Source organism: Bos grunniens, chromosome 3 (assembly GCF_055505025.1).
Source record: "Bos grunniens cultivar Pamir isolate PY7600 chromosome 3, Bosgru_T2T1.0, whole genome shotgun sequence".
Taxonomy (NCBI): Eukaryota; Metazoa; Chordata; class Mammalia; order Artiodactyla; family Bovidae; genus Bos; species Bos grunniens.
This window is the reverse complement of record NC_141167.1, coordinates 74,137,265-74,162,243: the sequence shown is the minus strand read 5'-3', so window position 1 is coordinate 74,162,243 and position 24,979 is coordinate 74,137,265. Positions and strand designations below refer to the sequence as shown.

Sequence of the window (24,979 nt, the reverse complement as noted above, 5' to 3'; positions counted from 1 at the left end):
ATTCAGAAGTTGAGTTTAGTTAAAAGTATATTTGAGTCATTAAATGCAAAAATTTGAAAACTTAGCTCTTCTATAATCTTATATTTATAAGTCTGGCAAATTTAGCAATCACTTTTATGAGGTCTTTGATTAATGTTTAGTCCAATTTACAAACTAAGTTAATTAAACTCCTTTGAACATTTTAAACTAAATTTATAAGTTAAATATATTTGACTTCTTATTTAGACACTTCAAATGGGTAATTTAAAAACAAATTTTCTAGAATACTTAAAATACCTCTAATGACTCTGATAAATTAAACCTAGAAATAATATGGACCTTAAGTTTTCTAAAATGTTTTAATATTTTATACACTTACTGTAATTACTATTTAAGCTAAATAAAATTTCTGCTTAACTGCACAGGCTTAAACCAACTGCTAATTATACATTTTAAGTTGGATCATAAGTTTTACCTATTCTTTAATAAACTAAAATATTTTAAACATTATAAATACTCAAAAGTGAAGCATATTTCCTGAGTTCTTAAATATTAACACTATGTATTTGATTATCTTAAATATATCTGTAATTATTTCTAAAGTTTCAGTTCAATAAAATGCTACCAATGAAATATTTTATCCTAAGCAGTTGTTGGGGATAATTTCTTGCAGATGAATATATATCAGGAGATAAGGGCTAACATGATGAATAAATTATTTCTAGTGACCTGATGGGATATATAGAGCCGTATACATAGTGTGACTCTGTGACTATTCATAGTCATTATGTCACAGGCGTGAAAACATTAAAAAACAAAAGAAAAGGTTGATCTCATAATCTAAGTATCCTTGACTTTCATCTACTCAAGGAAGCCTGTTACCCCCCTTGGGCTCCCACCTCATTTAACGTATGTGCACTCATGGTTACATTCCTCAAAGCAGAGGTATTTAATTTAACTGGCCAGTTAAATTAACTGTGATGGTGGCCAGGGAAAAAGAGTGGAGGTTGCCTATAAGGAGAAGAAAAGTAACTGTAACATTACCACCTAGAGATTCCCAAGGAAGGAAAAGTATGAAGCTAAACACTCTATATTGCTCAAGAAGCTCCTTTTCACTAACAGGAGTCTAATAGCACTGACATTTTGGAACAATCCACAGTCAAGTGGTCAGAATCTAGGATTCCAGTTCTAGGAGAATGGAAGGGAGATGAGAACAAGGGAAGACGAGAAAGGTATACATGGAAGACCTACCACTGTAGATTGGCTGGGTCTACGGAGAGGTGAGTGAGATGTCCAAGTCACAAAATGCAAGCTCAATCTTCTAATTAGGAAAAGTGATAAGATCAAGAAGGTATTTATAATGTTTATAATTGTACTTATAATTATGTCTTATATAGCAAATAAGTAGATGGTAACAATAACCCTGTATACGAGACAGCAAAAGAGACACTGATGTATAGAACAGTCTTTTGGACTCTGTGGGAGAGGGAGAGGGTGGGATGATTTGGGAGAATGGCATTGAAATATGTATAATATCATATATGAAATGAGTCGCCAGTCCAGGTTCGAAGCACGATACTGGATGCCTGGGGCTGGTGCACTGGGATGACCCAGAGGGATGGTATGGGGAGGGAAGAGGGAGGAGGGTTCAGGATGGGGAACACATGTATACCTGTGGCAGATTCATTTTGATATATGGCAAAACCAATACAATATTGTAAAGTTAAATAAAATAAAATTTAAAAAAAGAAAAAGTTTCTTAAACTTAAAAAAAAAAAAGAAGTTTCAGTATTGGTTAATTTAAAAGATGCAAAAATATAGCTCAGGTGATTTCCAACTCTTTTCTCATTCATGGTTGGCCTTTAAATTCAGACTTTTGCCTTGACTTAGCATGGATTTTGAGTCAGAAAGGGTCTCAAGGAAAACAGATGAACTTTAAATTAGCATAACTCAAGATTATTTGCAAAAATGCATGAAGATTGTAGGCAACCACAAGGGATGGTACTGTTAGCCAAGGGGCTGGCTGGTAATAGCAGGAGAACAGCCACCATCCCTAAGCATGAAGGGGCAGGGGGACAGAGCAGCTACTAGAGCCAGGAAGGAGATGTGTAGAGAAGCCAGCCTGAAAAGAGCTGTGACTTTCAGCATGAAGACACAACCACCAGGACACCATGTAGAGAGGGAAATAGAGGAATTATTGAGTTCCTGACTGTCCTCTCTTCCTCCAATCCTGTCAGAGGTGCTCTTTGGTTAAACCCAGTAGGAAATCAGAGAGCAAGGGAATAATTTAACTTGTTCTGATAGGCCAGTCTCCCAGAAAGCAGAATGGGGAAGGAAAGAGAATTTTTCTAGAAGTGTAAACAGATGATAAGCAGCACAGCTGTTGTGCTTTAAGCATCATATATCCTCACATAACCACTTCTAGCATGAGAATGAGTGCCTCTCTTCATTTTTCTCTATTATTATTATTTTAGAGAGAAAGAAACCTTTCTCAGAAGCTTCTCGGATTTTCTCATAGATTTGTTTTTCTAGCATGTTCCAATTACAAGGGTGAATGGGAAAGTTAGTATCCTAAGTGGAGGGACATGCAGGACATCACCTTTGGGTGGGCAGTCAACAGTGTGCAAGTTATAAGAAAACTGCATTTCTTTGGAAATTTTGAAATGATCCAGTAAATGACTAATAGTAAAAGGCTAATATGAAAAAGTGTCACAAGAGTGTGAGACAGCTAGAATTCTCATATATTGCTGGTTGGAGTGTAAAATGGTATAGCCACTCTAGAAAATAATATGATAGTTTCTCAGAACACCAATTATACTCCTACCCTACAGTCTAGTCATTCCATTTGTAGATATTACACACCAGAATGAAAGCATGCTAGTACAAATTTATACAAGATACTCATAGCAACCTTATTTGTAGTGGCCTTGAACTGGTAACAGCACAAATGCCACTCAACAGGTGACTGGATAAACAGATTATGGTGTATACATACAATGAAATACAACTCAACATTAAAAAGAATGGCACAAAATGGATGAGTCTCAGTTACGCTGAATGAAAGAATCCTGACAAAAAGGAACACTATGTGAATCTAATATAAAACTCTAGAAAATAGGTGCAAACTATAGTGACAGAAAGCAGGTTTCAGTCAGTTCAGTTCAGTTGCTCAGTTGTGTCCACTCTTTACGACCCCAGGGACTGTAGCACCCCAGGCTTCCCTGTCCATCACCAACTCCCGGAGCTTACTCAAACTTATGTCCATAGTCGGTGATGCCATCCAATCATATCCACCTCTGTCATCCCCTTCTCCTCCTGCCTTCAATCTTCCCCAGCATCAAGGCCTTTTCAAATGAGTCAGTTCTTTGCATTAGGTGGCCAAAGTATTGGAGTTTCAGCTTCAGTATCAGTCCTTCCAATGAATACTCAGAACTTATTTCCTTTAGGATGGACTGGTTTGATCTCTTTGCCGTCCAATGGACTCTTAAGAGTCTTCTCCAAAACCACAGTTCAAAAGCATCAATTTTTTGACACTTAGCTTTCTTTATAGTCCAACTCTCACATCCATACATGACTACTGGAAAAACCATAGCTTTGACTAGATGGATCTTTGTTGGCAAAGTAACGTCTCTGCTTTTTAATATGCTGTCCAGGTTGGTCCTAACTTTTCTTTCAAGGAGCTGCTGCTGCTGCTGCTAAGTCGCTTCAGTCGTATCCGACTCTATGCGACCCCATAGACGGCAGCCCACCAGGCTCCCCCGTCCCTGGGATTCTCCAGGCAAGAACACTGGAGTGGGTTGCCATTTCCTTCTCCAATGCAGAAAAGTGAAAAGTGAAAGTGAAGTCGCTCAATCATGTCTGACTCTTAGCGACCCCATGGACTGCAGCCCTCCAGGCTCCTCCGTCCATGGGATTTTCCAGGCAAAAGTACTGCAGTGGGGTGCCACTGCCTTCTCCGTCTTTTAATTTCATGGCTGCAGTCACCATCTGCAGTGATTTTGGAGCCCAAGTAAATAAAGTCCGTCACAGTTCCCACTGTTTCCCTATCTATTTGCCATAAAGTGATGGGATCAGATGCCAAGATTTTCATTTTTCTTTTTTAATTTTTTAAAATTTTATTTTATTTTTAAACTTTACAATATTGTATTGGTTTTGCCAAATATCGAAATGAATCCGCCACAGGTATACATGTGTTCCCCATCCTGAACCCTCCTCCCTCCTCCCTCCCCATACCATCCCTCTGGGTCATCCCAGTGCACCAGCCCCAAGCATCCAGTATCATGCTGGATGAACCTGGACTGGCGACTCGTTTCATATATGATATACGTATTTCAATGCCATTCTCCCAAATCATCCCACCCTCTCCCTCTCCCACAGAGTCCAAAAGACTGTTCTATACATCAGTGTCTCTTTTGCTGTCTCGTATACAGGGTTATTGTTACCATCTTTCTAAATTCCATATATATGCGTTAGTATACTGGATTGGTGTTTTTCTTTCTGGCTTACTTCACTCTGTATAATAGGCTCCAGTTTCATCCACCTCATTAGAACTGATTCAAATGTATTCTTTCGAATGTTGAGTTTTAAGCCATCTTTTTCACTCTCCTCTTCACTTTCATCAAGAGGTTTTTTTAGTTCCTCTTCGCTTTCTGCCATAAGTGTGGTGTCATCTGCACATCTGAGGTTACTGGTATTTCTCCCAGCAATCTTGATTCCAGCTTGTGCTTCCTCCAGCCCAGTGTTTCTCATGATGTACTCTGCAAATAAGTTAAATAAGCAGGGTGACAATATACAGCCTTGATATACTCCTTTTCCTATTTGGAAACAGTCTGTTGTTCCATATCTAACTGTTGCTTCTTGACCTGCATAGAGATTTCTCAGGAGGCAGGTCAGGTGGTCTGGCATTCCCATCTCTTTAAGAATTTTCCAGTTTGTTGTGATCTACACAGTCAAAGGCTTTGGTACAAACAATAAAGCAGAAGTAGATGTTTTTCTGGAGCTCTCTTGCTTTTTTGATGATCCAGCAGATGTTGGCTATTTGATCTCTGGTTCCTCTGCCTTTTCTAAATCCAGTTTGAACATCTGGAAGTTCGTGGTTCATGTACTGTTAAAGCCTGGCTGGGAGAATTTGAGCATTACTTTGCTAGCATGTGAGATGAGTACATTTTTGCGGTAGTTTGAACATTCTTTGGCATTTCCTTTCTTTGGGATTGGAATAAAAACTGACCTTTTCCAGTCCTGTAGCCACTGCTGAGGTTTCCAAGTTTGCTGGCATATTGAGTGCAGCACTTTAACAATATCATCTTTTAGGATTTTAATTACCTCAACTGGAATTTCATCAGGTTTAGGGGAAAGGAATAAGGAAAGGATAAGTGGAGGATTACAAAGGGCAAAAGGAAACTTTTGAGAATGATTGAATGTGCTCATTATCTTATTGCAATTGTTTCATTGGTCCATATACATGTCAAAATTGATCAAATGGTACACTTTACATTAATGTGCATACAGTAAGACTATATGCAGTGGCAATTGGAATATTTTTTCTCTTCAAGTTCTTCTAACTTTCCAATGTCTATTTCCTCTAAATAGTTCCCAACTTTCTTTAGAATACACATTTTCCTACAATCTCCCATTGTCGTAATCTTTAATGACTCACCTTTAAGAATGGCTGTTACAAACAGACTGATTAAGATTTCATGTTTTTTTCTGCTGTCTTCTCTCCAAGCCACCCCATACTTGATTTTATGCCTAATAAATGCCTTTTCTGGCAATTAGATAGTTTCAGAAGGGTAGGAAATCATCTCTGCAATTAGTCAAAAATGTTTTGAAGCAATGCCTTTTTCACATCTGTGGGCATCATTCTGTCCATCTTCTGTGAGCTTCCAGTGGTGAAAGCACTACCCTCAGACGTCCGTGACAGACTTAGCCCAACTAGACAGTAGATTGAATGAGAAAGTTTGTGCTGCTCCTATAAGCCTATCAGCATTAGAAAACAAAGGACTTAGACTGTGTCCTTTTCTCATCTTTGCATACAGAATATACATGAGGTAAGACTATATATTTGCAATAACCACAAATATTCAAGTAGAAATTTCTTAACTTTTTGTGGGAAATTCATATACATATATGGAGATAAATAGAAATTTCATTACAGGGAGAGTTATATTAAAAACATACATTTTTGGAGAAGGAAATGGCAACCCACTCCAGTATTCAAAGTTGGAAGTGACTGAAGTGACTTAGCACACACAATGCTATGAACACTGAGGTTCATGTATGTTAACACGAATGGATAAAGAAGATGTGGTATATATACACAATAGAATACTACTCAGTCATAAAGAAGGATGAAATAATGACATTTGCAGCACCATGGATGGATTTGGAGTGCATTGTGTTAAGTGAGATAAGTCAGATAAAGACAAATACTTGATGATATCACTTATATATGGAATCTAAAAAATGCAACAAACTAGTGAATACAACAAAAAAGAAGACAACTTACAGATAGAGAAAGCAAACTAGTGATTATCAGTGGGGAGAGAAGAGGGGAAGGGCCACATAGAGGTAGGTGATTAAAAGGTACAAACTCTTATGCATTAACTAAGGCACAAGGGTATATTGTATAATAAAGTAATATGGCCAATATTTTATAGTAAATATAGATGGAATGTGTGCTTCCCTGGTGTCACAGACTGTAAAGAACCTGCCTACAACACGGGAGACCTGGGTTCAGTCCTTGGGTTTGGAAGATCCCCTGGAGGAGGGCATGGCAATCCACTCCAGTATTTCTTGCTGGAGAATCCCCATGGACAGAGGAGCCTAGTGGGCTACAGTCCATGGGGTTGCAAAGAGTCAGACGTGACTGAGTGACTACACATACACACATAGATGGAGTGTAACCTTTAAAAATTATGAATTAGGATGTCCCTGATGGTCCAGTGGTTAAGAATCTTCTCTGCAGTGCAGGGAATGGAGACTCAATCCCTGGTTGGGGAACTAAGATCCCACTTGCTGCTGAGCAACTAAACCCATGTGTCTCAACTAGAGGGCCTCCACCAGTAAGGAGAGATCCCATGTGATGCCTTGAAGATCCTGAGTGCTGCAACTAAGACCCAACACAGCCAAATAAATAAATATTTTTAAAAGTTATGAATCACTATGTTGTATGGTTGCACCTTATACTAGCCATCAACTGTACTTCAATTTAAAAAAGAAGAGTTTAGCTATTATTAAAAAAACAACCAAAGAATTCGCCCTATCTGTGCCTCCCCACTCCACACACACAAAAACAAAAACACCACCACCAGCAGATAGCCAGGATAATCTGCCATTTAGTATACCAAGAGTTATCGCTGGAGCTTCCTAAGAGTTAAGAGCCATTGTATGAATTTATATAGAGAGACCAAATGAGGCTGTTTATGAGAAACTTGTTCTCAAAGTTAGTAAAGATTTTAGGCAGGAACTTGGCTGCTGATGGCAAATGGACAAGTAGATGTAAATGTAATTCAACCATTAAAATCTAAACCCATAGAAGCGAGGAAATTCACAGTTAAAGGAGGAAATGGGTTGTGCAGTGCTTTCTCTAGCAGTGAAGCACAATGGGGTGTATTGAGGAATTTGAGATACCCCATAGTCTGAGGCATTGAAGGCATTGTTCATGTTTCATCTCTTACTTGCAGATTTCAGAGCATTTATGGATTTGAATATTCCTTGTAAAGTACCATCTTTGGGGATATGGTTAGGAAGAAAAGAAAAGAAAAACAGTGTTTTTCCTTCCTTATTGCAACAAGGCTGGGGATGAAGGTATGAGGGTGAATTCATATCACATGAAAGAATTTGGGGTGAGTAATCTGAAATATTGGAGAAGGCAATGGCAAGCCACTCCAGTACTCTTGCCTAGAAAATCCCATGGATGGAGGAACCTGGTGGGCTGCATTCCATGGGGTCGCTACGAGTCGATCGCGACTGAGCAACTTCACTTTCACGCAATGGAGAAGGAAATGGCAACCCACTCCAGTGTTCTTGCCTGGAGAGTCCCAGGGACGGCAGAGCCTGGTGGGCTGCCGTCTACGGGGTCGCACAGAGTCGGACACGACTGAAGTGACTTAGCAGTAGCAGCAGTAGCAATCTGAAATATCCATGTTCTGGCTGAGTATTCCTCCAGGATTTCATGCATTCCTGATCCATGTGTACAGACCTCAGTTTGGGCAAAGCTACTGGACAAACAGAGACTTAGTGTAACCCAGTAAGTTCTGTTCAGCTTGGATGTACAGAGTTTGATTTCTTATCAACATGAGAGCTATTTGGGACAATGGAAAGTCATTTTCCATTTCCACTTCTCTCAACTATGGTATAATAAAATCTGTTTGGCTTGTGCACAATTGGGTGGTTGGTGGTGAAGAGAAAAACTCTGAAGTGACCTAGTAACATCCAGCTTGCATGTATTTTATGGTTTGGGAAAAACAATTTTAAATATACATTTTAAAAAAGTGTCTTAATCTTGATATGCTTTTAAGACTATACAGTAAATATGATAACTCAAGTGAAGAGCAGAGTCATAGCAATTGGAAACCTGAAAGAAAGTCTCTCTTTTGCCCCAAAATGAAAGAATGTTGATCCGGCACACAGAACATAGGCATTGTGTACATGAAAATACATATGCATGTGCACACACACACACACACACACAACTAGAGCAGCATTCAGAGGTCTGTAAAGAGATCTGAAGCACACTCTAGGGAAATAAATTGTATCTTTTCTACCTTTTTCCTTTCAAATAAAGTTTCATTATGCAAGCTTGGGTATTCCACATTTCAGTGAAAAGTTAATCAGAATAAGAGACCCAAAGTATAGGGAGAAGGATAGTTGCCATCAGAAACAATGATCTAGGAGTGTTATTACTGATGTCATGTGAATAAACACACTTTTAGTAAGTCAAGGAACCTATATGGCCACCACCACGATATAAAGAGCATGTGGCTATATATACTTAAAGTCTTAAAAATGACTCCACCCCTATCATCTACACTAAAAGAAAAATGTTTATAATAATACATATATTGACTTCTGCTTTCTAGTCAATAACAAGATTTATTGTCCCACTCTTCAGTCAATTTTATCCTCTTTGGGTCAACAAATCTTGATATTGATCTCAACAGAAGTCAATACCTGCTTATTACTTACCTCCACATTTAGACGCCTACCAACAATTCTTATGGGCATCCCTTGACAGGCAAAAGTGAATACTCACTATCTCCTTTCTATACAAAATACATTTTTATGGTGTTCGTGTATAATGTCACTTTTACAAGCCTAAGTTCAGATCTAGTTATAAAACTAAATGAAGAAAAAAGATAGATGGGTTTCAGTAATCTGTAAGTATAAGCTAGACAGAGGTTTAATATTCATTTATAATTTCCCAAAAAATAAAATCATGCTCTTTTGTATTAATTAGTCTCTAGTCATTTCCTACATCAGAGATGATTAAACAAGATCACAAAAACAAAATTTTTGAGAGTAAAAATCTGACAGTAAATAAAGTTTAAAATTCTAGGCTATTTTAAATGCTTGAAAAGCAGACAAGTCATACATTCCAGCGATTATCCAAATGTCTGCCAAGCTCCAACATCTAAATGTTGAGATATTTGAGATATATAACTTTCATCGTAGTCAAAGATATTCTAGGTTAGATAACTAAGCAGCTTTCAGGAAGGGATTTTTGTTTGTTTGCTTGGCAACTGAAAAGAAATGAAGATCAAGGAAGCAGCCTTGCCTGGGCTTTTTAATGAATGTGAGACAAGTTCTACCAAAGGCAATTATTAAACCATCCCCCAAAGTTGTTTGTTCCGCTTACGAATGCAGTCCTGGTTCCATAAGACCTCTAGGTGTAAAACAGCATCATCAGCTGTCTTGCTAACCTCACCTGTTGAAATATTAAAAAGGAAAAAAAAAAATACCAATATGTACAAACCCAGAGGCAGACAAAACAAAATACACTCAGGGCTGTAAGGAATTAATTTTTCAAATTCAATAAATAAACCTCCATTGCATATGTATGCTAAAATGCTTCAAATTAAAATTCAAGAATACTTATCTTTTGTGCTGCCCTTGAAATACTCTGCTGTCTCTAGATTGACTCACAAACATCATAAGGTCCACATTTAAAACCTCTGTCTTGCCACAGGCAAAATGCCAATAAATAATAACAAAAAGGGAAGAAAGAAAAAGACAAATGGAGCAGGTAACACAGATCATTTTATCACTAGCTGAAGTTTGCTGCTGCCAGTTCCTTCTCTTTCAGATTATATAATAGTGAATCAAAAGTGAAAATAAACTGAAAATGGAACATAGGAGAAAAAAACCACTTAAATACTTAGACATGTGTTAATTCAGAATGCATATAAGCTTTCATAATAATTTAAAGCGGTTTTCTAAAAGATGTGAAAGCATGCATGTTCTTTGAATAGCCGCTACTAGCTTGTTAATCAATTTTTATAAGCTTTGTCTAAGAGAGTTAATTTTTTAAAACTGTGCCACTAATTTCACATTGTGTTTCCTGAATAAATTCATTAACTTCCCCTACAAGTCTTAGTTGCTATTTTCCAAAATAACCAGCTCAAAAGTGAAAAATGTGGTAGGGAGAAAGAAGCCTGCTGTTTTATCAACTTCAAACTCCTTTTGAAAATGTAATATAAGCACTTAGTTTGTAAGTTTAGACACATCTGTAAATTCATCTTCAGGTTCATTTCCCAATTTTCCCTCTTTGCTTCCAAGAATTAGGAAAAACAGGGTCATGTACCTTGTCATTCAATTTTCCCAGGCAGGTCTTAAAAGGGACTGTGAACAGGACATCTGTGACTTGGCTGTATTGTGTGATGTTTTCAAGGCTAATTTGTAAGGGACTTAGGAAATATGAAATAAGAGAGATGATTTCTCAAGTTCAGCACTACTAATAGTTGGAAGGATAATTCTTTGTTGGAGGGGGAGGGGTACCCCTGTGAATTAGAGGCTATTTAGCAGATTCCCTGGCCTCTGCCCCTCAAGATGCTAGTAGTACCCCCTACCCAGTTGTGACAAGAAAAATACCTTCAGAGACTGCCAAACGTCTTATGAGGAACAGAATTGTCATACCAAGATACAGCATTGTTCGTAAAACATCAAGAAATATTGCAAAATCATCTATCACTATACTCATGACAGACTGACCAAATCAATGGCCATTTTGGATTACTGTACGCAAAAAGAAGATTATTAAGCCACAGCCGCCAAAGATGTTCACTCTGCTTATTAACTGAGCCTTAGTTCTGACATCCTCAGATTTCTACTAAGTGAAAACACAAAACAGAATCCCTTAAAAGCTAAGTCTCCAAGTCTTGAGAGTAGAACCTTAGAATTTTAGAGCTAGAAGGAAACTTGGAGTGCATCTCTAAAAGCATTCTCTTTATAGCTGCGCAATGAACCTAGCAAGGATATAAGACTTGCCCAACATCACACAGCTATTTAGTAACAGAAACAAGAAACCATATCTTTGAACTCTGACTCTAGATTCTTCTCTGTATACTAAAATGTGAATCTATTGACTATGGTAGATTGCAGGTTACTCATGGAACTTTTTCCAGCCCCATTCTTATACGAAAATTTAAAAGATGGTGATAGTATAAATAAAATTTGCTTCAAATTTTTAAGCACAAGACCTTATAACTTTATCATCTCAGATGATAGTTCGCCTAGACTTGATCTTAAATTTAGTACTAAGCATATTCAAGTTGAAATCTACTTTAAAGTACTTTATTGTATTCTTCTGGAAGATGCCTTGGCATAAGTAATCAAATATTACTAGATATTTTCACTTAAATATTTCTTCATCTCCTGAAACTTATCTCTTCTTCAAATCTACCTCCAGATTTTCATAACTCTGTGAGTCTTCTAGTTGAAAAACTAACATTGCCTTTTCTTATCTTTTTGTTTCTTATTGTTTGTTTTCTAAACAATTTCAATATCCTATTTACTACTTTTCTTCATAATATTTTTGAAAAACAATTCTTTCTTTTCATATTCATTGTTAGCACACCATAATGGTCCCTATCAATATGTATATAGACTAACAAGTGATGCCAAATTTATTTTGCCATATTTACTCCTTTTTACATCTACTACCAAACCCACCTTGCCGAGGACCACCTGAGGATTCCTCTGCAGAGTTTTATATAATGAATTTATCAATAAATATTCACGGAACAATTCCTGAATTAAGGAAATGGTGTAGGCATAATTGCTAGGTGGAAGTACTGAGGTATGTCATGGAGAGGGAAAGATTTGTGGCTAAAGAAGTTTTAGATCAGGACCTTACTTTCAGAATTTATGTTTCAGTTGAAATGTACAATGAAGTTCAGTTCAGTTCAGTTCAGTCGCTCAGTCGTGTCTGACTCTTTGTGACCCCATGAATAGCAGCACGCCAGGCCTCCCTATCCATCACCAACTCCTGGAGTTCATTCACACTTACATCCATCGAATCAGTGATGCCATCCAGCCATCTCATCCTCTGTCGTCCCCTTTTCCTCCTGCCCCCAATCCCTCCCAGTGACTTAACTAAAGTCTTAGTGCAAGAGCACACATACATGCAAATAGGTAAGTACAGAAACTTGTCATTTCTGTTTCAAATTCCCGAGATGATTAATCTTTGAAAAATTTTGGTTTAAAGATAAATCTTAATGATAGTTTGTGAAGATGCTAAAATCCCATTTGTGATCATCTCCACACTGTTCTTCTCCATATGTGCTGGTTATAAAACCAGTTTTGCAGTGCTATCAACCAACGTGCAATAGCAGCTGAAATCACCATTCAATTCAGTTCAGTTCAGTCACTCAATTGTGTCCAACTCCTTGAGACCCCATGGTCTGCAGCACACCAGGCCTCCCTGTCCATTACCAACTCCCAGAGTTTACCCAAACCCATGTCCATTGAGTTGGTGATACCATCCAACCATCTCATCCTCTGTCATCCCCTTCTCCTCCTACCTTCAATCTTTCCCACTATCAGGGTCTTTTCAAATGAGTCAGCTCTTTTGCGTCAGGTGGCCAAAGTATTGGAGTTTCAGCTTCAGCATCAGTCCTTCCAATGAATATTCAGGACTGATTTCCTTTAGGATTGACTGGTTTGATCTCCCTGCAGTCCAAGGGACTCTCAAGAGTCTTCTCCAACACCACAGTTCAAAAGCATCAATTTTTTGGCACTCAGCTTTCGTTATAGTCCAACTCTCACATCCATACATGACCACTGGAAAAGCCATAGCCTTGACTAGATGGACCTTTGTTGGCAAAGTAATGTCTCTGCTTTTGAATATGCTATCTAGGTTGGTCATAACTTTCCTTCCAAGGAGTAAGTGTCTTATAATTTCATGGCTGCAATCACCATCTGCAGTGATTTTGGAGCCCCCAAAAATAAAGTCTGCCACCGTTTCCACTGTTTCCCCATCTATTTGCCATAAAGTGATGGGACCGGATGCCATGATCTTAGTTTTTTGAATGTTGAGTTTTAAGCCAACATTTTCACTCTCCTCTTTCACTTTCATCAAGAGGCTCTTTAGGTCTTCTTTACTTTCTTCCATAAGGGTAGTGTCATTTGCACATTGAGCTTATTGATATTTCTCCCGGCAATCTTGATTCCAGCTTGTGCTTCTTCCAGCCCAGCATTTCTCATGATGTACTCTGCATATAAGTTAAATAAACAAGGTGACAATATACAGCCTTGACATACTCCTTTTCCTATTTGGAACCAGTCTGTTGTTCCGTGTCCAGTTCTAATTGTTGCTTCCTGACCTGCATACAGATTTCTCAAGAGACAGGCCAGGTGGTCTGACGTTCCCATCTCTTTTAGAATTTTCCACAGTTTATTATGATCCACACAGTCAAAAGCTTTGGCATAGTCAATAAAGCAGAAATAGATCTTTTTCTGGAACTCTCTTGCTTTTTCGATGATCCAGCAGATGTTGGCAATTTGATCTCCGGTTCCGCTGCCTTTTATAAAACCATCTTGAACATCTGGAAGTTCATGGTTCACATATTGTTGAAGCCTGGCTTGGAGAATTTTGAGCATTGCTTTACTAGTGTGTAAGATGAGTGCAGTAGTTTGAGCATTCTTTGGCACTGCCTTTCTTAGGGACTGGAATGAAAACTGACCTTTTCCAGTTCTGTGGCCACTGCTGAGTTTTCCAAATTTGTTGGCATATTGAGTGCAGCACTTTCACAGTTACCACTGGCTCTCTGCAAGCCTGAAAGGCAATTATATCACATACTCAAACTGGCCAGTGAACACTAGGCTAGGGCCAGTTCAAAGGGACCCTTCTAGTTTTTCAGAAACAATTGGTTCAGACTAATATATACTCAAGGTTATTCATTCATACTTGGAGAAGGAAATGGCAGCTCACTCCAGTATTCTTGCTTAGGAAATCCCATGGACAAAATCTGAACCTGGTGGGATATAGTCCATAGGGTCACAAAGAGTCGGACATGACTTACCAACTGAATACATATTTTCATAAGACATTGCTCCACCAGTGTCTGTGTTCTCAGTTTACATTTTTGTCCTCATGTTAGAAATGAAACTCAGACCATTAAATGTACAGTAGCAAGACCGAAAGATGGGTGACTATGAATCTTTTTATCAGAACTGCCTCAGTTGGATCTAAGATTTGAATAGTGATTTAGCATTCATGTGTAACAGATATCCTTTCAGTTAAAGTTATATGTAAAATACAGTTGGCCTAGAGTAGTGGAAATTAAAACGAAAATAAGCAAATGGGACCTAATTAATTTTAAAAGCTTTTGCACAAAGACAGAAACAATAAACAAGAACAAAAGATGACCTTCAGAATGGAAGAAAATAATGGTAAAGCGAAACAACTAACAAATTATTCATCTCCAGAATACATAAGCAGCTCCTACAGCTCAATAGTAGGGAAAAAAAAAAAAAAACAGCCCAATCAAAAAATGGGCAAAAGAGCTAATAGTCATTTCTCCAAAGAAGACATACAGATTGCCAACAGACACATGAAAAGATGCTGAACATCACTAATTGTTAGATAAATGCAAATCAAAACAATGAGGTATCATCTCACACTAGTCAGAATGGCCATCATCAAAAAAATCTATGAACAATAAATGCTGGAGAGGATGCAGAAAAAAGGAAACACTTCTACGTTGTTGGTGGGAATGTAAACTGATACTGCCATTATGAAGAATAGTAAAGAGATTCCTTAAAGAACTAGGAATGAATCTACCATATGACCCAGCAACCCCACTATCGGGCATATACCCTGAGAAAACCACAATTCTAAAAGACACATGTATTCCAATGTTCATTGCAGCACTATTTACAATAGTCAAGTCATGGAAGCAACCTAGATGTTCACTGACAATTGAACAGATAAAGAAGATGTGGTACACACACACATATATAATGGAATATTACTCAGCCATAGAAAGAACAAATTTGAGTCAGTTCTAGTGAGGTGGATGAACCTAGAGCCTGTTATAAAGAGTGAAGTAAATCAGAAAGAGAAAAACAAGTATCATATATTAATGTATATATGGGGAAACAGTGGAAACAGTGTCAGACTTTATTTTGGGGGGCTCCAAAATCACTGCAGATGGTAACTGCAGCCATGAAATTAAAAGACGCTTACTTCTTGGAAGAAAAATTATGACCAACCTAGATAGCATATTCAAAAGCAGAGACATTACTTTGCCAATAAAGGTCTGTCTAGTCAAGGCTATGGTTTTTCCAGTGGTCATGTATGGATTCGAGAGTTGGACTGTGAAGAAAGCTGAGCACTGAAGAATTGATGCTTTTGAACTGTGGTGTTGGAGAAGACTCTTGAGAGTCCCTTGGCCTGCAGGGAGATCCAACCAGTCCATTCCGAAGGAGATCAGCCCTGGGATTTCTTTGGAAGGACTGATGCTGAAGCTGAAACTCCAGTATTTTGGCCACCTCATGCGAAGAATTGACTCATTGGAAAAGACTCTGATGCTGGGAGGGATTGGGGGTAGGAGGAGAAGGGGATGACAGAGGATGAGATGGCTGGATGGTATTACTGACTCGATGGACTTGAGTCTGAGTGAACTCTGGGAGTTGGTGATGGACAGGGAGGCCTGGTGTGCTGCGATTCATGGGGTCTCAAAGAGTTGGACACGACTGAGCAACTGAACTGAACTGAACTGATGAACTCTAGAAAAATGGTATTGCTGAACCTATTTTCAGGAAAGGAATGGAGACACAGATGTAGAGAATGGACTTGTGGGCACAGGGGAGGATGGAGAGAGTGGGATGAACGGAAATAGTAGTATCAACATATATATACACTATTATGTGTAAGATGGATAGCTGGTAAGAAGTTGTTATGTAACACAGGGAGCCAAGTCTGCTGCTCTGTGATGACCTGGAGGGATGAGATGGGGGGAGGAGAAGGAGGGGACAGAGGGACAGGGTTGTACATTTAACTTTGGCTGGTTCACATTGTTGTATGGCAGAAAACAACACAAAACTGTAAAAAACTTCAGTCAGTTCAGCTCAGTCCCTTAGTCATGTCCGACTCTTTGTGACGCCATGGACTGCATCACGCTAGGCTTCCCTGTCCATCACCAACACCTGGAGCTTACTCAAAGTCACTTTCATTGAGTTGGTGATGCCATCCAACTGTCATCCCCTTCCCCTCCTGCCTTCAATCTTTCCCAGCATCAGGGTCTTTTCCAATGAGTCAGTTCTTTGCATCAGGTGGCCAAAGTATTGGAGTTTCAACTTCCGCATCAGTCCTTCCAATGAATATTCAGGATTGATTTCCTTTAGGATTGACTGGTTGGATCTCCTTGGAGTCCAAGAGACTCTCAAGAGTCTTCTCCAACACCAGAGTCCAAAAGCATCAATATATATGGTTAGAAAGGTCACTCTGTATATAAGACACATATTTTGTGTGTGTCCTATCCCTAACTTTTCTAGGGACATCCACTCTTCATATCCACATTGTTATCATGCAAACACCTATTTTATACACTATAAAATTTCCCCTAGATTGCAGTTGATTGACTCAGTAGTGACAATCTGATCCAAACTAGGCCTCCGAATTCCTTTCTTGAGATTTTGAACTTCAGAGCGGGAGTTTTGGCAATCTCTGGTGGCTCAAACGGTAAAGTGTCTGCCTGCAATGCAGGAGACTTGGGTTCGATCCTTGGGTCAGGAAGATCCCCTGGAGAAGGAAATGGCAACCCACTCCAGTACTCTTGCCTGGAAAATTCCATGGATGAAGGAGCCTGGTAGGCTACAGTCCATGGGATTGCAAAGAGTCGGACACAACTGAGCAACTTCACTCACTTGCTCACTTGTAACCAAAGATGTCAAATGTCAATTAACCTGGGAGCTCTTCATCAGTCAGTTTTAAGCCATGAAATGGAACCAATTGGTTTACACAAAAAGAAAAATGGAACAGATGAATAAATAGTTACCTTGAGTAGAGACAAAGTGAATCCTGACACTCTTATATTCCCTGGTATTCCTGATAGTTCCTGAGCCCAACTGCATCCCTGACCAGCTACTATTTTTTTTTATTGAAGTACAGTTGATTTGCATTGTTGTGTTAATTTCTGCTGCGCATCAGAGTCATTCCGTTATTCACACACACACACACACACACACATTCTTTTTTAATATTCTTTTCCATTATAGTTTATCATAGGATTTTCAATATAGTTCTCTGTGCTATATAGTAGGACCTTGTTGTTAATCCATTTTATATATATTACCTTACATCTTGCTAACCCCAGTTACTATTTATGACATGTATAGTTAATCCACTATTTCAGAGGTGTTGGTTTTAATTCCTCCTAGGGGAATATATAAAAGCTCTTTGAGGGTAAAGACCATGCCTTTTACTTATTTTTACTATACCCTCCTCCTGTCCTGAGTCCACTGAGAGTGAGCATTTGGTAGTGTTTTATTTGAATTAACACATACGAGAGTAAAATATGGTATATTCCCTAAGGGAACCAATTATAAATTTTGTATAAAGGGGTGTTAAAAGTTAAATGAAAAAGCTCATATTGGCAGAAGATAAAAAAGTTTAACTAACAGCTGCTACAGATACAGGGACATTTGAGGATGAATGATAGATATAAATCTTAAAGGAAACAAGCATATGAATAAATTAGAAGGCATGATGGCTAAAGAAAAGGGAAAAATAACCAAGCCCTATTTAATTATTTTTTTTCTAAATCTAGGGATATCCATGTACCCTTCTCATCTTCTAGACTATAAACTCCACCAAGCCATTTATCACACCTGCTTTGTTCATCATGGTACAGCCACCTCAATCTAGTGGGATTCAATGAACATTTCTGTAATGAGTGAACTGCATAATCAGAATGCATTTTTTATTAAGTATTTCTGTAGAGGTCACATGTACTTTCTAGAATTTCCAGAATATGGACCCAAATTCTGCAATGGCAATCAGGGACTAACTGACATAAGCAAAGTATTAGAAATATCATTGATGAAATGTATATGGTCAGGGGAGTAAAACCTCTGTGCCATAGACACTAAATTCACATTAGTTGCCAGCAGGAAGACTGACAGCTGCCACTAACAAAGGACTTTGGTAAAAAGGAGTGATCAAACCAGCACAGACAGTGTGAGATTGGACCAATGCAGAGAGTAGAGTATGTAGAAGCCGATGTGACAAGCAGCTGAGAAAGGACTCAACTAAAACCAGAAGGATGTTACCCAGCTTCTCCTAGTTAAAGGCGTCATGAGCATCTCAGGGAGAAACTGATGCTGATTTTATCAGTCACCTTCCTCTAGGTGTCACTTAGAGATGAACTCCAAATCTAAGTGGCTTGAGACCATAAAGCTTGATTACATTTCAAGTTGGCTGCAAGTCCACTGAGGTCTTATCCATATGCCTTTCTTTTCTGGAACACAGATTAAAGGAGCAACTATTATATGGGATCCTGCAAAACTAGCATTACCAAACATAGCCAATAAAAATATAAAACTTCCCATTAGATTTAAATATCAGATAAATAACAAATTATTATTATTATTCAGTGTAACTATATCCTATGCAATATTTGGGACATAATTACACCAAAAATTTATTTGCAATTTATCTGGTTCAGATTTCAATGCATGTCCTGTTTGTTTTCTGGTAACTCTTTGCTAGACTCATGAATAAAGAAAAAGATAAATGATGTGACTTCATGAAGGCTTTTAAATCTTCTGCTTACAAGCAGCATTTGACATTTCTACTCTTCATACATTGACTAAAAAGACACATTACTAATTCTGCCATTGGTGGGATAAGAGATGGAACCCTCTCTTAGAGACAGATCTAACAAGGAAGGAGCAGCAGGATTATGATGGTAATGCTATCTACTACAGGATTGAGTAAGAAATGGAAAGTTCATCTAATAGTGTGTGTTTGTGGGGAGGTGGGGGCAGCACTTTTCAATGATCTTATTTTCACCTCTGAAAAGGAGCTAAAACAATCCCTTCAATTGTGTTAAGGGGAAATATCTGGAGCAAGAAGTTGTCTCTGACATTCTCAGTCTCTCCTTCTCTGAGCTTCCAGAACAGTTCTTGCTACTCTGCTCCTAGTTGAAGGAACTGCTTGAGTTGACAATGAGGAGCCATTACTATTAGAATGGCTTCTTAGGCTTCTTTGTTTTAGGGTGAGGCTCCTGATACTAGTTAATTGGCTTCCCAGGTGCTCAGAGGGTAAAGAATCTGCCTGCAATGCAGGAGAAGCAGGCAGACGTGAGTTCATTCCCTGGGTTGGGAAGATCCCTGGAGGAGGGCTTGGTGACCCACTCCAGTATTCTGGCCTGAAGAATCCCACAGACAGAGGAGCCTTATGGACTACAGTCCATGGGGTTGCAAAGCGTCTGACACGACAGAAGCAACTGGACAGCATGCACCTGGTACGAGTGAGTGAGCCGTGAACTGAGAATGGAACCTGAGAGGGAGAAGGGAACGGTTTTGCTAGCAGAGAACAATACACTTCTAAAGTGTTGTTTGGTTTTTTGTTTATTTGTTGTTGTTGTTTTTTTCTTCAAGCCATGCCATGCAGCTTGTAGGATATATCAACCAGGGATAGAACTGGGGCCCAAGGCAGTGAAAGCATGAGTCTTAACCACTCTACTGCCAGGAAAGTCTCATCTCTGCAGTGCTGGTGTTTGCCTGTGGCCCATGGCCTCTTCCACATCTCTTCCTTTGAGATGGCCTTCCTTCTGTACTCATTCCTCTTTCTTCCCTATTAAAGGCACTCTTGGTTCATATTTTACACATTTCAAGGGATATTTTGCTAGGGAAGAGGACAACAGTGGATGGAGACATGAGCTGGTGATACACAGGATTTCCTGGTCCCTTAGGCCCTTCTGGTTTGGCTTAAGGTTTTACATATATTCAAACTCCTTGTTGAAAAATCAATTTCTAACTTTTGTTACTGTTGTTTATGTCCCAGAAGTAATTGTTTCCTTACTACAGTGTGTGAAAATTGCTCCTAGTTGATTTTCAAGGTCAATCATAATAGGAACTAGATCCCTGAAATAGCCCAGAATACGATGAATACATATCATCTGTGTTGACTTCTGTTTTCCTGGGTTTTTCTTTCCAGTTCAAAGATGTTTCTAAATATTATTTGCCCAGCACATTATAATGTGCTTCATATTCAGAGTGTGCCTAAACAGGACATTTGGCTAATGAAGTGAGATAATGGGGAATTAAATGGTTTTCAGTGTGAAGGGAACAGCATTATTTACAGGGTATATTGCCGATTAAGGAAAAGAAACACTATTTTTTTTCTTTTAAAAAGAGACAAGATGATAATTAAGTTCCTTAAACACACAGCATTCCCAACTTGTGATATGGTGCAATCTCTTTGGATTTGCTAATTTAATACCAACCACACAATGATTGTCTTTCATATCGAATATGCTGGTATAAAATGAAACTTACGTACTGCCTGTCACAATTCCTGACAATTATATTGAACTTGTAGGTGAAAAGTATAGTTCATCTGAAAACACATAAGACTATCTGAAATCCTCAAAATATGTTTGTTTGGTTTTTTTCAGATGGAATTACTTCATCATCATTACTTCACCATCAGCACTAAGAAAGAAAAATGAACTATATGATTTTTTTCAACTGTAATCACTGGGGATTGACAAATGGGTAAAATAATGGGGCAGAAATCTGCAGATATTAAATATATATATATATAATGTATTAATAATTTTCAGCTTTTTTAAAGAATATAAAGTAATTGATAATTTTCACTTTTATACCTGTGTATGTTTAGTTTTTCGTTTGTTTGTTTTAAATAACAAAAGTAAATTATTCTGTAGTTGAGGATGAAGATTCCAGAACTAGGAGGAGCATTTTGAGATCACCTAGTTCTAGGCTGGTAGAGTCTGGTTCAGATCCTTCCAATCCCTAACTTTTTACCTCCGGCAGATGTTGCTGAACAGTGAAAGTCTTTTCTGAAGAGCCAGGGTTGCGAGTGATAGCTCTTACCACAGCAGTTCAGATAATCATTGGCAACTGGTCTGAGTTGACAGAGAAGATGGAACCATCGAATTGTTGTTGAATGTCCAACCTCTTTATCATAAGGAAGGGAATACTGAGTCCTAGTAAGGCATAGGACTTGTCAAGGTAAAGCAGAATCAGGCGTGGGTCTGCTCTGACTTACAAATCCAATGCTCATCTATTCTTTTTTTAAAATTTTTTAAAAATTTTATTTGGAAGCTAATTACTTTACAATATTTTGGTGGTTTTTGCCATACATTGACATGAATCAGCCATGGGTGTACATGTGTTCCCCATCCGGACTCTTCCTCCCACCTCCCTCCCCATCCCATTCCTCAGGGTCATCCCAGTGCACCAGCCCTGAGCACCCTGCTTCATGCATCAAACCTGGACTGGTGATCTCATTTCACATATGATAATAAACATGTTTCAACACTATTCTCTCAAATCATCCCACCCTCTCCTTCTCCCACAGAGTCCAACAGTCTGTTCTTTACATCTGTGTCTCTTTTGCTGTCTCGCATATAGGGTCATCGTTACCATCTTTCTAAATCCCATATATATGCGTTAATATACTATATTGGTGTTCTTCTTTCTGACTTACCTTGCTCTGTATAATAGGCTCCAGTTTCATCCACTTCATTAGAACTGATTCAAATGCATTCTTTTTAATAGCTAAGTAATACTCCATTGTGTATATGTACCATTACTTTCTTATCCATTCATCTGCTGATGGACATCTAGGTTGCTTCCATGTCCTGGCTGTTGTAAACAGTGCTGTGATGAACATTGGGGTACACGTGTCTCTTTCAATTCTGGTTTCCTAGGTGTGTATGTCCAGCAGTGGGATTGCTGGGATGTATGGCAGTTCTATTTCCAGTTTTTTAAGGAATCTCCACACTCTTCTTCATAGTGGCTGTACTAGTTTTCAATGCTCATCTATTCTCTTGTTTAGGCAATTTAATTAAATGCAGATCCTTTAAAATGCCATTTTATTTTTACATGGTGTTATTGATATAGAATATAATATAATCATTATCTATCCCAATAATGTCAGAAGAGAAACCAGGGATAAAAATAGGGATAAAAAAAACAGGGATAAAAATTCTATTTATCAAACAGAATTAATTAAAAAAGAGTTGCAAAAAAGCAGATACAGCATAGGAAATACTATTTTCTAAATAATCAAATTAATTTCATCATTGTTCTAGCACTTCATAATCTCAGTTGTTTAAAATGGTTGGGGAGGGGTGAGGGAGAATGAGACCTACAGCCTGTGAAATAGCAGATTCTGTCTCTAGAGCTCTCAGTGTGTATATTCCCAAGTCTAAGACTGGTTTAATCAGTAATCTGTCTGTCATCTGATGATGAATAGATCTACTGTAGAAAACTTGTTGTTGTTCAGTCGCTAAGTCATGTCTGACTCTTTGTGACCCCATGGACCACAACACACTAGGCTTCCTTGTCCTTCACTATTGCCCAGAGTTTGCTCAAATTCATGTTCATTGAATCGGTGATGCTATCTAACCATCTCATCCTCTGCTGCCCGCTTCTCTTTATACCTTCAATCTTTCCTAGCATCAGGTCTTTTCTAATGAGTTGGCTCTTCACATCAGATGGCCAAAGTATTGGAGCTTCAGTTTCAGCATCAGTCCTTCCAATGAATATTCAGGGTTGATTTCCTTTAGGATTGACTGGTTTGATCTCCTTGTAGTCCCAAGAGACTCTTAAGAGGAAATAGGAGAAGGCTGAGAACTAGGGGACAGAGGGCATACACATTCCTACTAAACATCACAAGACGGTAAATCAGTGCTTTCTCTCTGTGTACCTCTGGGCATGTTGTCCAACACCAGGGAAACAGTCCTTCATGCTGTTTTCAGTTTTGAGTCAATGGGGAGTATACACAAAGGATGGTTTGTTTTAGCAATACCTGTTTCTTGTTTTCGAAATACATGTTTCATAGTTTCGGCTTCAGGTAGGGATTGTCCTGATATCACTGGTAAGCAAAGAGTGAGTTTCCAGCATCATCAGCTTTCTATTTTTTTCATTTCCTTCCCATCCTCTGCTTCTCCATCTCCCTCTCCCCTTCCCTTTACCTCACTCTCCAAGTTTGCTGCCACTGCTGCTGCTGTTAAGTTGCTTCAGTCGTGTCTGACTCGGTGCGACCCCATAGACTGAAGCCCACTAGGCTCCCCCGTCCCTGGGATTCTCCAGGCAAGAACACTGGAGTGGGTTGCCATTTCCTTCTCCAATGCATGAAAGTGAAAAGTGAAAGTGAAGTCGCTCAGTCGTGTCCGACTCTTCGCGACCCCATGGACTGCAGCCTACCAGGCTCCTCTGTCCATGGGATTTTCCAGGCAATAGTACTGGAGTGGGGTGCCATTGCCTTCTCCACTCTCCAAGTTTGGGGACAGACAAACTCTTCATTTCTCTGAGAAGGAAGAGGAATCGCCTCTGCCATGGGCCTCTGGGACCTCATGTATTAAAATTTGTCATCAGGTAAAGACCCAATAATACCATTAATGTTAAAATAGAAGTGACTTATATATGTTACCTTCCACTGGGATATTTGCATTTTAATAAGCACAAAGCCATAAACCTCGGGAATCAGGAGTTTGGGGGTTGTATTGGTGACACAGATGTTTTAGTCTTCACTAAACTTCTCTCTGAACTTCTATCATACTCAGGATCCAATCTTCCTAGAGGGGAAGATAGTAAAGTATAAACTTAAAGGTTGTCATCATGTAAATCAAACAACTTTAACGGATTTGGGGAGGAAATGGTCATGAGAGATTCCATCATAAATGTAGAAGCAAACTTCATCACTTGAAAAATAATTTTGGTTATTTATCTTGATAGGAAAAACTCTTTAACTTTGCTTTCTGCTTGAAAGATTCCTATCCCCTCATTGACCCCATGCTGAGGGGTAGGGTCTCTTTTTTCGAGATCCTGTCCTTCCAATAACTTGATGCTCAACTCCCCACACAGACATTTCATCCTCTAGTTTCAGGCTGAATCTCAGAGCATTGAGTTATCAGAAAGATCACTCTTAAATGCTGTTTTAATAATTATTCCCTTTTTCTACCCTTTCTTCCCAAACAGGCTCTATTTATCATGTTCCCAAATGTAATTTGTAAACTACAAAATATTAAATAAAAGTGAATGCACATTATCTCCAAGATCATATTGTCATTTCAAATTTTTCTGGCTCTAGGAGAAACTAACCTTAGGTAAACAGATTATGGTAGAGTGAATTATAAAAAGTGAGTCAAATTGTTACTGTTTGCAGAGGATATATGCTTAAACACACATTTTGGTGATCACTGTCATAAAATGTTTAAATTTCTAATAGGGATTTCAAATAACCCTAAGAATAAGACAAGGAAAAAAAATAGCAAAAGGAATATGATGATTTAAATTTTGA

At 38.6% G+C, this 24,979-nt stretch overlaps 1 long non-coding RNA gene across 1 annotated transcript; it reads left to right on the top strand.

Moving 5' to 3' along the window:
- Window positions 1–19,602: 19,602 nt before the first annotated feature.
- LOC147375858 (uncharacterized) lies at window positions 19,603–21,255 on the top strand. The gene is made up of 2 exons (XR_015161594.1): window positions 19,603–19,946; window positions 21,102–21,255. It is a non-coding gene; the product is annotated as an uncharacterized LOC147375858 (long non-coding RNA).
- The last annotated feature ends 3,724 nt before the right edge of the window (window positions 21,256–24,979 follow it).